Genomic DNA, 13,481 nt, shown 5'->3' with positions numbered 1-13,481 from the left:
TGATTTTTTTAGATTTAAATTAATTAAGAAGCTCTGAGTAAAGCAAAAGTCAAAATGACTCATATCTTAATCTTATTATTACTTTTAACGCATTCTTACTTCTTCCTTTTCAAAGCTCTTCGCTATAATTACTAAATTTTTTTTTTTATTTTAACATAAGATAAGAATCCTTTTGTGCACCTTATTGTTTTAACGGCTGACTTACTATCCCATCTTACTTACTTGGTATTATCTTTTTGTCGATTGTTTATCAGAGGTTTCATTTTTTTTTTTATTTTTCATTTCTTTTTCTCATCTCATCGTTATTTATTATCAGTCAGTTAGTTACAACATTTTCTGGGAGATATCATTTTTGTTTTGAATTTTTTTGTCTTCTTTTTTTTTTTTTTTGTTTTGTTTTCTCCTGCTAATCTTACCTGCAAAAGACCAGTCGTACGTATAATATAGTATACTGTGTACATGATTTGCTTACCGCAACTTTTTTAACATCTTTTTAGTAAAGTATTATCTTCAAGAGCGTCCTATGTTTTCATGTGGTTATCATTAAGTCAATATAAGATATGGTATTATATGATTGCCCGGATGGTCTCTCGCTCTCTCTCTCTCTCTCTCTCTCTCTCTCTCTCTCTCTCTCTCTCTCTCTGGCTGAGATCTTTACACATTTCCATTTGTTTTTTTTAAGAATGTGTTGATTATGTGCAATTAATTTAATACAGTTTTATGTGTCTTTTAAAAGTTAATAAGAGAAAATATATATATATAAATTCTTATTTCAACAAATTAAAACATTTTGTTTTATTTCTTTCCTTCAACTAACTAAATATCTCAAATTAAATGGCATTAGGGTGAAAAGTTTGACTACAAAGTTCTTTAGTGTAAAGCGGTCAAGTAAATGCTGACAAAACAGCGTAATGTGGTCAAGTCAAGTAGACTGAAAAATCCTAGATTAGGTATAACATATTTTGCCGATCCATTACGCTTCTTAAATATCATTGGTATGTCCTGGTGTCATAACTTTATGAAATATAATGGTATTTTGATCGGCCGAGACAAGACGGCGATGGTAGTTTTTCATATTCCGAAGAAATTTATGCGTAACCGGTCTTTTTCTCCAACAATTCTGATATTAAATAGATATCAAAATGGCGCCCAGTAAAATGCAATAAACCGCGTTAAAAAAATCTTGCGAGATATTGAAAAGGATGCCGGAGTTACCTATAAACGGCTTGACCTAAAGATCTCGCGAATATTTTGAAAAATTCAATTTGCAAAGCAAATTAACTTTGAAGCGAATAGTTTCCGAGAAAAGGTTTTTCAAAGGCACAATTAATCTGACGGGCACGTCTTCGTCAATTTCTCTTTATCTAGAAATTTCTACTTCTCTAGATTACTCAGATATCCAATCCATTATTCTGACTAACATGTTTAATGCTAATGGATACAATCCCATCTTGCCTTTTGAAGGGAAATTTTTAGAAACGATCACATTTCGACTGACTAATTCAATGATCATGGATTCAAATCTCTCAAGTGCAGTAGAGTTTTCAGTCGGTAGCGTTAAATGCTGCTAATGCTTCCAGGCTTAAATCTTAGAAATTACTTTTCTCGCTTAATTAATAGTAATAATAATAATAAACAATATTAAAAAATCTTCGCAAGCCGAGAATTCCATGAATCTGGCAATCGATCACATCTTGTAAGTGCTACAGATATTTTCAATTCGCTATAAATTAATTTCCGACTAATTCTCTAACTAAATAAAATTTAAGAAAATGACTTGCAGTTCAATCAACTAAATGATGAAATAATATCTAATTTTTTTTGGGCTCAGTTTTGGGCTGAGTGTTCAGATCGGGGCTGTTCAAAAAGCGCAACATTTTAATTTCCACAGATTTCCTATTTTCTTCAACCTAACGATTTAAGGTGTGAATCGATGCTAGTCGTCCCCCCTAAGCCATCGAATAATTTTAATATCTCAAACTTTCAAGATAGCTATTCTGTGACTCTATTAACTCTAGTCGTGGAGTATATCGTCGTACAAGCTGCATTACGGTTTTAATTGAACTATTAACTCTTATTAATTAGATTAACCAACAAATCCAACTTTGCTAATCTGTCTCCTTGCCGGCGTGTTTGTCTATAGGGATTTTTTGCTTAATCCTTAGAATTTGTCTACAAAAAATAAAGTTTGATCTGAAGTTAGTCTGGATTCTTTTGCTGTTAAATGGCATTAAATAGGATTCTCCCAAGTAACTTGCAAACTAAACACATTTGTTTTTGGCGTCGTTACGTAAATTATGGAGTTCTTACCAAGCGTTATGTTAATTGTTATTCGTACTTGTTATGCATGCATTACACTATTTTAAAACTGTAAATAAGCGAAGTTTGTGTGTGTGTGTGTGTTGGGTTGCAATTGCACATTGCCTTTAGAGTCACGCACATAGCTTGTCAAGATATAATCAAATATGTATGTATTATAAGAAAGAGACGAAGAAGTAATAGAAGAAGAATGAGAAGAAACGAAAAAGAAGAAGAAAAAGATGAAGAATTGGTAAGAGTTAAGTGATTTGGTCTAAACTATTAAATTTGTTTAAACTTAATTAAAAATTTTCACATTTCCATTATCGTCATTATCTTCACTCTTTACAATTACTTTACTATAAACGCGGTTTCAGCAAATCGAAATTCATTTATTCCAGTCACAATATTTAACATTGCCAGTAGCATGTAGGAGATAAAAAACAAAAAAAAAATTCATATGCATGACTTCACATGATTTAACATCAACTCGTTAATTAAGTGAAGGGTTCTTTATAATTTCTTTTCTTTCATATATATATATATATATACAAATATTTTTTTTTTTCGAATAAATTCCTTGGTAAAGTCATTGTGTGGGAAGTTTTAAATAATATTCGAAGAATTGGGTAAAATAATATAAAGGTTTTTTTCTTCTGTTTTTTTTTTTTTTTTTTAAATCGTAAATTAATTAAACCTATATGAAAATGGCGCCAATATATATTACCGTTAATTTGACAGCGTAAGTGATTTTATCTATTTATTCTATCACGACAACAAAATTGACAATTTGTTAACAATAAAGTAAGGACTGACTAATGATATCAATCATATTTGTTAATATTAACAATATCTCAATGAAATTAATGTATATAAGCTACCGTTTCAAACGCTGCACTGATACTGTTGATATTGTTGATAATATTGATAAATAGATAGATATACGAACAAATAAAATTTTGGTAATTGTTTTTTTTTTTTTTCGATAAAAATGATTAGTTCAAGTAAAATGTAATCAAACAGTTAGAACGGAAGTTTTAGGTGAATTGAAAAGTTGCTGGAATTGTAACATTGTAAACAGACAACGAGCTATGTGTTCTCCTAGACAGTAAAGTTTCATGCTTCTTATTAACAGCTACATACAAGTGATTTCTTTCAAGAAATGATTTCGCGACACCGCTTTCACCGTCAAAGGATTTCTTAGAATGAAATTTCTTTTAGCGTTTAGAAGACTTGGATAAACCATAAATTATGTGGTTGCTTGATCTAGATATGGTTTTGATTCAATTTAATTATGCCCCCCTCTGTCTGATGATCTTTTGCTGTATTATTTGCGGTCGAAAAAGTTTTTTTTTGGAAAGACTAAGTCAGCCTAAGACCCTGAATAGGGCTTGCGAGCAGGCTTAAAGTTCAGTAGACGTGATCGCCGTAACAAAAATAAAATTTTCCGCACTTGCTTAATTTAAAAAAAATGTTAAAAATCATGAACAATTATTTAGTAATTTGTAATAAAATATAATTAAATTAGTTGATTAATTAATTATATATGGTTGCTCGTAAGTCAATACAATTATCAATACATTATAAATTTTAATTAATTAATTAATTATTATTAATTAATATTATTAATTAATTAATATTAATTATAATTAATTATTGTTGATTATTAATTATTAATTAATTAAATTAATAATAACATAATGAACTGATACTACTATATTGATAAGTACTCCTTTTGTGTAAGCTGTGGCCTGCAAGCAATAACAGGTTGAATCTTAAATGCGGTCACAACATAACCCTTTGAAGGGTGGTTATCGTTTTAGTTTTTCAATAAACTCAATTATTGCTATGGCTGGCAAACAATTTACTTTCACTTGTTAAAGTCTTAACTGAATAAATATTTCATATTAAAAAAAAAGAGCGCTAAAGCTGAATATGTCATAGATGGACGGCGCATATTTGAAAGTTTGAAAAAAAAATGAATGCAAATAAATCGATCTCATGAACTTCCAACTTTGTCTTACATACTTCTTATAGCCTCAACATGGAGGCTTACCTATGGAGTCATAATGCATACTGGAATAATAAGGCCAAACAGAGCAAAATTTTCAAAATGAAAATTTGCGTTTTAACAGAAGCCATTAGTTAAATAGCCTAAAATCGATAAAACGATTAGCAAAAAGTCATATTTTTCAAGGCTTTCGGAAAAATTTGTTCTTTCAGTCGAGAAATTAAGAAAATCATGCTACAAAGTACTTGTACATGTTGCACACTCGACGAACGTGATACCTGCCAACTTTTATGGTTATCCACAATTTTTACGCAGCAACCATTTGTGTTGTCTATGCAGAAACTTAAAGTAACTGCAACTGGAAAAATTTTACTGAAAACATTTTCACACTGAAAGATTGACTTGGCTTGAAAAACTCCTCGAAAATATTGTATTAGGCTTTAAAGAGAATATTATATTCGTTCCATGAATTTTTCAATTTACCTTATAAATAAACCTATTGGCTAATAAGTTTCTTAAACAATTTCATTTGTAGTGGTAAGTTTAAAAAAACAAAAAAAAAAAAAAAAAAACAGTTGAATATAGAAGCACTTGTGTGACGCGGGTAAGATTATTATAGTCCACTCTACACGAACCATCAGTCACATTGAATGCAACTATGTATATGCTTAACTAGACCGATTAAATCAAAGAAATAAAATAATTAAGTTTTAATTAGAACGACAAATAAATAGAAAAATTATAGAGATTTATGGTATTTTTAACGAAAGTCAAACAAAGAACAGTAAAAACCAAAACAAATGCTTTAGACTTTTACTTATGCAAACAAAAGCTTATCGATGATAATTAAGTCATAGACATCACAATCATTTGTTTACTATAGATCGTAAAGCCAAGTGGAGGTTTGCCTGAAGAAGTGTTTTAACACAAAGAAAAGTAAAAAAAAAAGATATCATTTGTCTTCTTTTTTTTTTCTAAATCTATCTCCCTTCCTCTTACGTTCTTTAGTTGTTTAAATAATCAAATTGAAAATATATAAATAAATATTTATATATAAATATTTTTTTTTTAATTAGATTTTTTTCAAAATGTAAAAATATATATATGAACAAAAGGTATATTAAATTGAGTTTTGTGCATATGTATGTGTGTGCAGTAACTCTTCATCTCTAATGTGAAAAAATTAGCACTTCATGTACCCAAAACCGGTCTAAATCACGTTTAGTTTACAACAAGCTTCTTTTTCCAGCACTTTTATGGGTTAAATCTCTTAACATTGCAAGTATGCGCACATATCTACATACACAAAAACACACAAATGCACATATGTGCATATACATATACAAACAAAAAACCTTACTATTCACTATAGTGCTGGTCCTTAAATCACTGAAAAAGTTGCAAATCATTGTGTAAGTGTGAGTGGTTGCCAGAAGTTTTTTTTTAGCATCACATCAAACCGAAAAGCCCTTGATGTCTATTTCATAAGACAACAATAATAACCACATCCATAACAAGTGTATATACGTATGCTTATACGTATGTGCGTATGTGCGTATGTATAATAAATTCCATTTTATGAGCATTTCAGTTGGTCTCATATGTTCTCTCATCGTTCAGTATAATTTATACCGAGGTATATCACCTTTATATCGCCGTTTGCAACATTCTCAAGCCCATGTCAGAAATCCCATAAAATGTATATTCTTTTTCATAAGTCCATCCGCCCACATCTTATTTCCCGCCTATCAATTTATTTGTCTATTCAGCTGCATGTTTTCTATCAGATTCAGAAACATTCAGACTCATTCGTTTATCATATTGATTAAATTTCTCATCCTAGTTGTATCATCATTTCGTCTGTCATCTCTCTCTGGACGTGTAAAGCTCTAAATTCATAGCCTAAATCTAGTTGGGCATGATGAGTATAAAATATTCGCTATAAAGCGTATGTTTAGTTGACTTTTTAGTTGTTACTTATCTTTTCATACTGACACTCACGTCAACGTTTAAAACAAAAATTGACATAAGTGGCGCTTAACTGATCTTCATCACATTGTCTTCTAAGGCGTACTACTGATATTACCTATACGCTTACATACTCACATATATATATATATATGTGTGCTTTAAAATTTTCTTTCTCTCATGAGTTATACATAAATGCATTCTTAGCTGGCATTTTAGTTGTTTCCCTGTTTTTTTTTTTTTTTTTTCTTAATATTTCACTTTTAAGAGTATCTCAGAATTTCGATTCATAATTGAATTTTTATTCATCACGAATATTGTTGTTCAACTTTTAAAAATAACTGGGAACTCTTAAACCTTCTTACAAGAGTTACTAAAATCCCCTACCTTAAGACATTTCAATCTTCAATTCAATTATTATTTCTTGCCTTTTTATTTTCACTGATTCATATCTCTTTTCTTGTTAATAAATACTTGGGAAACACTGATGTAAGATGTGTAGTCATATATATATATATATATATATATATATTTCTTTTTATTATTTTTCTTTCTTTTCGTTTTTTTTTTTTTTTTAAATATTTTTTGTCTGTTTTAAAAAAATGCATTTAATCATGCGCATTCACATTTTCACACAAACCTGTCAAATTTATGCATGTGTGTGGTCTTTAAAATAATAAAATCTCGAACGAAATAAAAGTTTTATGAAATTCAAAAAAAAAAAAAAACAAAATACGAAAAAAAAAAAAAATGAAAAAATTAACAAGTTTTATAAATGTAAGGTTGTAGAAAAAATTATGACGCATGTTGCCAGTTCATCATGTTGTAATCGATAAGCGACATACTTTTAAGTTTACCTAAAGAAATTTTACACGAAAAGCAAGAATAAAACGTATTGCTCGTACCTGTTTAGGGTAAAGATAACGTGACGCTGAAAAGGGCTAATCGTTTTAAGTTATTTGGTGATGAGATGGCGGCACAATAAGCTTTGTTTCGTAAAATTTTATACTTGAAACTAGAGTCTGGCTTCTTCGAAATATAGTAGATGGGTCAACAATGCCTACAAATGGTCTTTTTCCCTCATATCGTTGACAGACGACAATTTCGTCACACTTTAGAAATTCATAAGAGATGATCGCATCACACTCCCATTAAATGGAGCTCTAGAATATTTATCGTTTCCAAGGAAAAATCACTTTCTAGCCGTTTCATAGGTTACAGTATCTTAATCCCAAGCCAACTGGATTTTTTTTGTACCTTCATGTCCACTTTTTAAAACAGCAAAACAATGCAATGTCGTAAACGACAGTTTGTAAGCAACTAAAACAATTACCGTACTACCAACACCAATGTTTAAGCTATGTATATGAAAAATTTCCGAAAACATTAACGCATCATATATTATGATTTATAAAGCAACCAATTTTGAACACAAAAAACTTATTAACACATCTAATACAATTTAATTTTTCACATAAATACAGAGTTCACCTACAATGAAGCATTCAGCTAAATTACACAATTCATATAATTGAAGACTTAACCTAGTTAAGAGTAAAGAAAAGATCTTAAACTTACTTACTTACTAGTTACTCAGAAAGCTGACACACAACTCAGCGAGTAAACTAATCAGTACGTTGGTGGAGTGTAGCTAATAAATAGAATTTAAATTTTACTTTACGGACACAATAGGATCCGATAACGAAATTAGGTTATATTAAGTTCGTTTAACCTGGATTGGTTAAGTTTTATAGAAAGAGAAATCCTTGTCAAGGGGGATAGGAACATTAGAATTGATCTCACTTAACAAAGGCGGCAACGCGATATCGTCATTAATCAATTTTACGATGAAAGTAAAGCTTAATACCTAATCTTACGTTTCTCGAGTGACGGCAAGTATGTACGCATCGACCTACTTTCATAAAGAGGTAAAGCGGTAGGTGGATCTCAATCTATATATCTTAAAGCAGAAAATGCCTCTGCAAAGGTTCTATGGAATTTACACCGCAACGATAAGAAGGTGACAATATGACAGAGGCGTGTTCCAATACAAGTCATGCTAAGCTAACATATAAATCTCTTCATCACGTATGGGTCGTCAAGTTCTCTCGATCAGCCTAGCAATAGCGTAGTTGTATGCACAAAATGTTCAACGTGGTGGTTGTATCGAAGTTTATGATCAAAGACGATACCTAGGTCCTGAAATGAGTCCATCTTTTCCAAACTAAGGGAATCGAAAAAATTTTCCCTTGCGAGAAACTTTCGTCTCGAAAACACACAGCTTGTTAAATTTCCTTTGATTTAACACCAAGAAATTGGCAGACCGTCAAATTATCAAATTATTTAAGTCAGCTTGGAGGAGACATGATTAGGTTTCTGAATTAACAGGCAAGAAAGATTTGACATCATCTGCGTACATTACGATATGAGACGATTCAATAGCTGAGGGGAGATCAATAGTGTATAGGATGACCTGAACAGGTGCCAAATGATTCTTTGGTTAGACACCTGAAGAGAAGAATTGAAAAGCACTTTAAAGGGCTTACCATCAAGAAAGAAGGACATCCACTGTCAACAAATTTGACGGGAGACTTAGGCGACATAATTTTCACGGTATTAGTTTATGGTTAATTTTATCAAAGATCTTGATTATTAAATCAGTGTAAATGACATCCAATTGGGCGCAAACAAATTCAAGAAGGTTAGTAGTGCTCGGCTTATACTTTAAAAACGCATGCGGATGCGGAGCGATAGCAGATTTACTAGCAAACTTGCAGTTCAAGTGGTACGTCCACGTAATGGATTCGAGAGCTGAGAGTAAGCTAAATTGGTTGCGGAAGCCTGGATCGGTAAAGAAGGCACCCCTATTGACATTATGACCAAATTTCAGGTTCTAATGGTATAGAAAGTCTTACGCTCCTAAAACGGCCGCATTTCAATGTTTTGCTTCAATTTAGGCGAATATTACGTATTGTCATTTTTCGACAAGCAAAAGTCGTCTTATAAACCAGTTTGGAAATTTTCTGAAATTATATAAGATTTTTTTTTATCTTCTGCCCCGTACTATTAGTCTTAAGCAAGGTGGAATAGGCCGTAGGCTAGTGAGTGCAGGCAAGAGGTAAATGTTATACCTTTACCGATCGAGCGCTGACTTTAACTGCGAACAACTTTGACTCCACGAGCATCGACTTGGTAATCGGGAATCCTATCCCCTCGGCTATGCGGTAGGTATTGACTTTTTTATGTATATTTTGCTAATCGCTAAAAAGGGATTTCTGACTTCTTGGAATCGTCGACGTTGCCTCCAAAACATGAGAAAAATCGTTCACTTGATATTTGAGGAAATATCGGTAAATGACTTAGGAAAATATAACGGGAATCGGGAGTAATGCAAACATACACGAATCGCACATTGCTTTAAAATCGCACATCTGATACAATTTTTGACCTTACATTTCTTTACGTTTGCCGAAAATCTACTGTTGTCTAGAAAGTACTCAGCTTTTCATTTTGGCTCAAACGTGAGATTGTAGAATTCAACCAGAGCTACGAGTGTTGAATTTCAAGTCGCTAAATAAAAATTTGTTCTTTATCATTTTTTTTCATACCGGTAAAGTCAATTTTCTTCATATAGTGTGTAACATGTATATATATAGCGGCTGACATCATATAATCTAAAGAGACAAATATCGCTAAGACATTCCAATCTGATAATTTTTCATCTTTATGAACGTTGACTTCCGGGTTTCATGAGAGAAACGATGATGGGAGAGTACGGTGATAGGACGGTATTCTTCCATAATGAATAACAAAAAACACGCGATTTTTTCGGCTTTTACCATATAGTCAATAGCTTTCCCAAAGCAACATTTTCCCACAAAGCCAGAAAACTTAGACCTTATGCACGTTTCGCAATAAAAGAGAAAATACGTTATACCCAAAGGACATTTATCACATTTGAAGGGTTGCATCATTAAACTACATAAGCCTTTCACATACTAATTGCATTTAGATTATGATGTACAAAAAAAAAGACACGCATACACACCTACGCAAGCATATATACACTCTTACCGGAAGCAATTCACCTGTAATTAAAGTGTCACCATTAAATTGATCAACGGCATTATTATCAGTCTTAATGGTATTCCTCGCAACAATTTGATTAGATGCATACAATCAAAAAAAAAAGTTAAAAATAAACTATTAAAAAAAAAAAAAAAAACGAAAAAAAATAAATAAATAAAAATAAATACTTTAAGGTCACGTGCCAGCATGTTTAGGTATTATTTAATATAAAGCAAGTAAGCAAGATTTTTTTTGTGATTGTAAACGTTTACGTGGAGCAAGGGGTTGCCTCTCTTCTTTACATATTATTATTAAAAAGACGAGCATATAAGTTGTTCTCACCGAAAATGAACTTTTAAAGTGTGTTTCGTAGCACTTCATAAACCAAAAGAAAAAAAAAGAAAAACAAAAAAAAAAAAAAACTTCTTCTCATATTTTGTCAGAAATCTTGCCTTCTCGTATAAGTATAAGTTTGTGTTATTAAACTCGACGTATGGTAGAAAAGTTTAGTTTAAGGATTAAGCTTAAGTTTCTTGTTGTATTCCCTGGAAGAAAAAGTTTTCGCTTCTTGTCTTCTTTTCTTTTTGTGTTTTTTTTTTGTTTTTTTTGTTTTTTTTTTTTTTCTTTTGGTTTAAAGCAGGAAAAAGTTTTCATAACAACTGCGTCTCGTCAACGGTAAGTAGCAGGAGTAAAAAACAACCCGACAAAGCACTTGATATGGTTTTCTAAGAATTTCATCAATGGGGTGGTAAACGGTATGTGCAAGTTAGATCGAGCTAATGAAGGCAAATCTCTGCATTAATTTCAAACGAATTTATTTTGATCCCCAGATAAGCTGGCATTTTACTGGCTTTTAACAGCAATCACAACACAAAACAATAGCAGCCAACCGAAAGACCGGCAACAACTTACAACCGAATAATTTGCTTTTTCTTTATGCCGTTGCCGTTGCCGTTGTCCACATGCACTTGCTTTAGGGCAATCAGTGGGGTGGAAAAAGGTTTGCCCCTTTCTGATTTTTCATGTATGTATTCGATTTTTTTTTTATTATTATTATTTTGTCGAGAGATTTTGATTGTTTGTAAGAATTCCTGCTGGCGTTAAGCCGTCAACAAAACCAAACAACGATTTAATAAAATACACGCATAACACACACATAAATGGGTTTTTGGTACAAGGTATAGAAAGAGAGACAGACAAGCAAAGTTGGGCGGTATTCGGGAGGGGTGGGGGGGGGGGCCCGGCAAGCAATGCACCTCTTCTTTTCTAGCAACCTACCTCAATATTATGCATAATAAAAACGGGCCACCACCCTTCATTTCAACATTTCATGCACTAACTGACTATCTTTGGGTAAGTATTTGCACTTGCGGTCATAATCAATTTTGTGGTGATGGCACTTGCGTGTCTAATTTTCCACAGCCAACATAGCCATCACAACAAGCGTAGAATATAGTTCTTGTGAAACATCAACAAAAAAAGAAAAAAAAATAAAAAAAAAAAAAATGAAAAAAAAAGCAATAATAAATTTTTCCACGTTTTCATCACGACCAGCAATCGCATTTTCAAGTACTCTCTTGCCGCAAAACAATTGTAGGTTATATCGCCGCCACACTTATGTCCATGATAATAGTGATTAAACAACTAGATCATATACGTACATATCATTATGTAATTGATGAATCAACGGATTATGGTTCGATATGCTGAGGTAAACAGATAAAAGGCACTTGTTTAAGCCGCGTGACCCACACGCGTTTGCTGCAAACCTTTTAAATAAATTTCAACTTCCCGGCAAAGACTATGAATATGAGTAAAACATATATTTTAAAGTACATTTTATAAGAAAATTATTCATCATTTGGTTTCATCACATACTTCAAAATAAATAAATATTCAGAATCATTTGTATTCATTTTCTAATATATTTTTACTTTCTTGCTGCGTTACCTAATAAACGTTCAAACACACTTTTGTGTGTCCGGGAATTTTCTCATCTTTGAAAGTAGAAAGAAAACAAATTGAAAAATTCAATGTCAAGATTGCTCATCCATCTACCAGAATTGAGTATTGTTTACATATCTATAAGTAACTTACTGCGACATTTTTTTATTTTTTATTTTTTTCATAATAACTCTCATCGAAGTGCTGAGATCATATATTCATTTTGTCAAAGCATTTGTAACACCTGGGAGTTAGTTACGTAATGCATATGTTCTAGGGGAAGCTAGAACTCTGAATCAGCCTGTCTCCCCGTCCGTCCGTCCGCATTCATGTCTTTGTGGGCTAAACGGTTACCGGTCGCAAAAACTGAGATATTGCTTTCAAATTTTTCAAAAATTTTAGATGCTTACAGAGAAGTATGGATCATGGCGTTCAAAGAGCCCATCTACGTGACAGGACTGAAATCACCTTTGTTTTTGAAAGTAAAAAAAATTGTTTTTTTTTTTTCGCTCATTGCTCGAATACAACGATAGAAATTTTCAAGTATTTCATTATTGGATCCGTCCAAGCATTATTACAGAATATCGAACATTGATTTTATATCGGTTTTCTTTTTCTAACATGAAGATGGTTAGTAGTATAAAAATGCGGTCACTGTCGAATATAGTGTTCGTGCTTGCTTAACTTACTTTTATCTTTGCCTAAATAATGCATACAAACTCATATCTTTTTAATTGAATCCATGGATGCCATTTTTCGTAACAGTTGAATGAAAAATTAATTTTCTCTCTCTCTTAAGGAGCCCAGGAGTGGAATGGAAACGATAAAAATTGTAGTTGTCAACTGCACCTTTAAAAAAACTCCATTAATATTTTAATTTTTTTATTTACACACTGAGAGAATTTTTTTTACTTATAAATGAAAATAAAATCGAATGGATAGACCTGGTTTCATATGGTTTGAAGTCTAGCGTGTTATTGGATTCATATAAAGGGTATATTGGTGATTTTGGTCTTCAAATTACCGATACATATGCTTAGTTAATTTACTTAGTATACGTCATTCTGTCATTTTTCTGGTTAGTTAGTATGGTTAATACTATCTGTTTTGTAGCCCATCGCTATGCTTATGTATGCTGGTGTTGTCGCCAAAGTCTACACATTTCTATTCTATTCGCTTTCATTTCCAAGTT

Source organism: Glossina fuscipes, unplaced genomic scaffold (genome assembly GCF_014805625.2).
Source record: "Glossina fuscipes isolate IAEA_lab_2018 unplaced genomic scaffold, Yale_Gfus_2 62, whole genome shotgun sequence".
Lineage (NCBI taxonomy): Eukaryota > Metazoa > Arthropoda > Insecta > Diptera > Glossinidae > Glossina > Glossina fuscipes.
Note: the sequence above shows the minus strand (reverse complement) of the source record.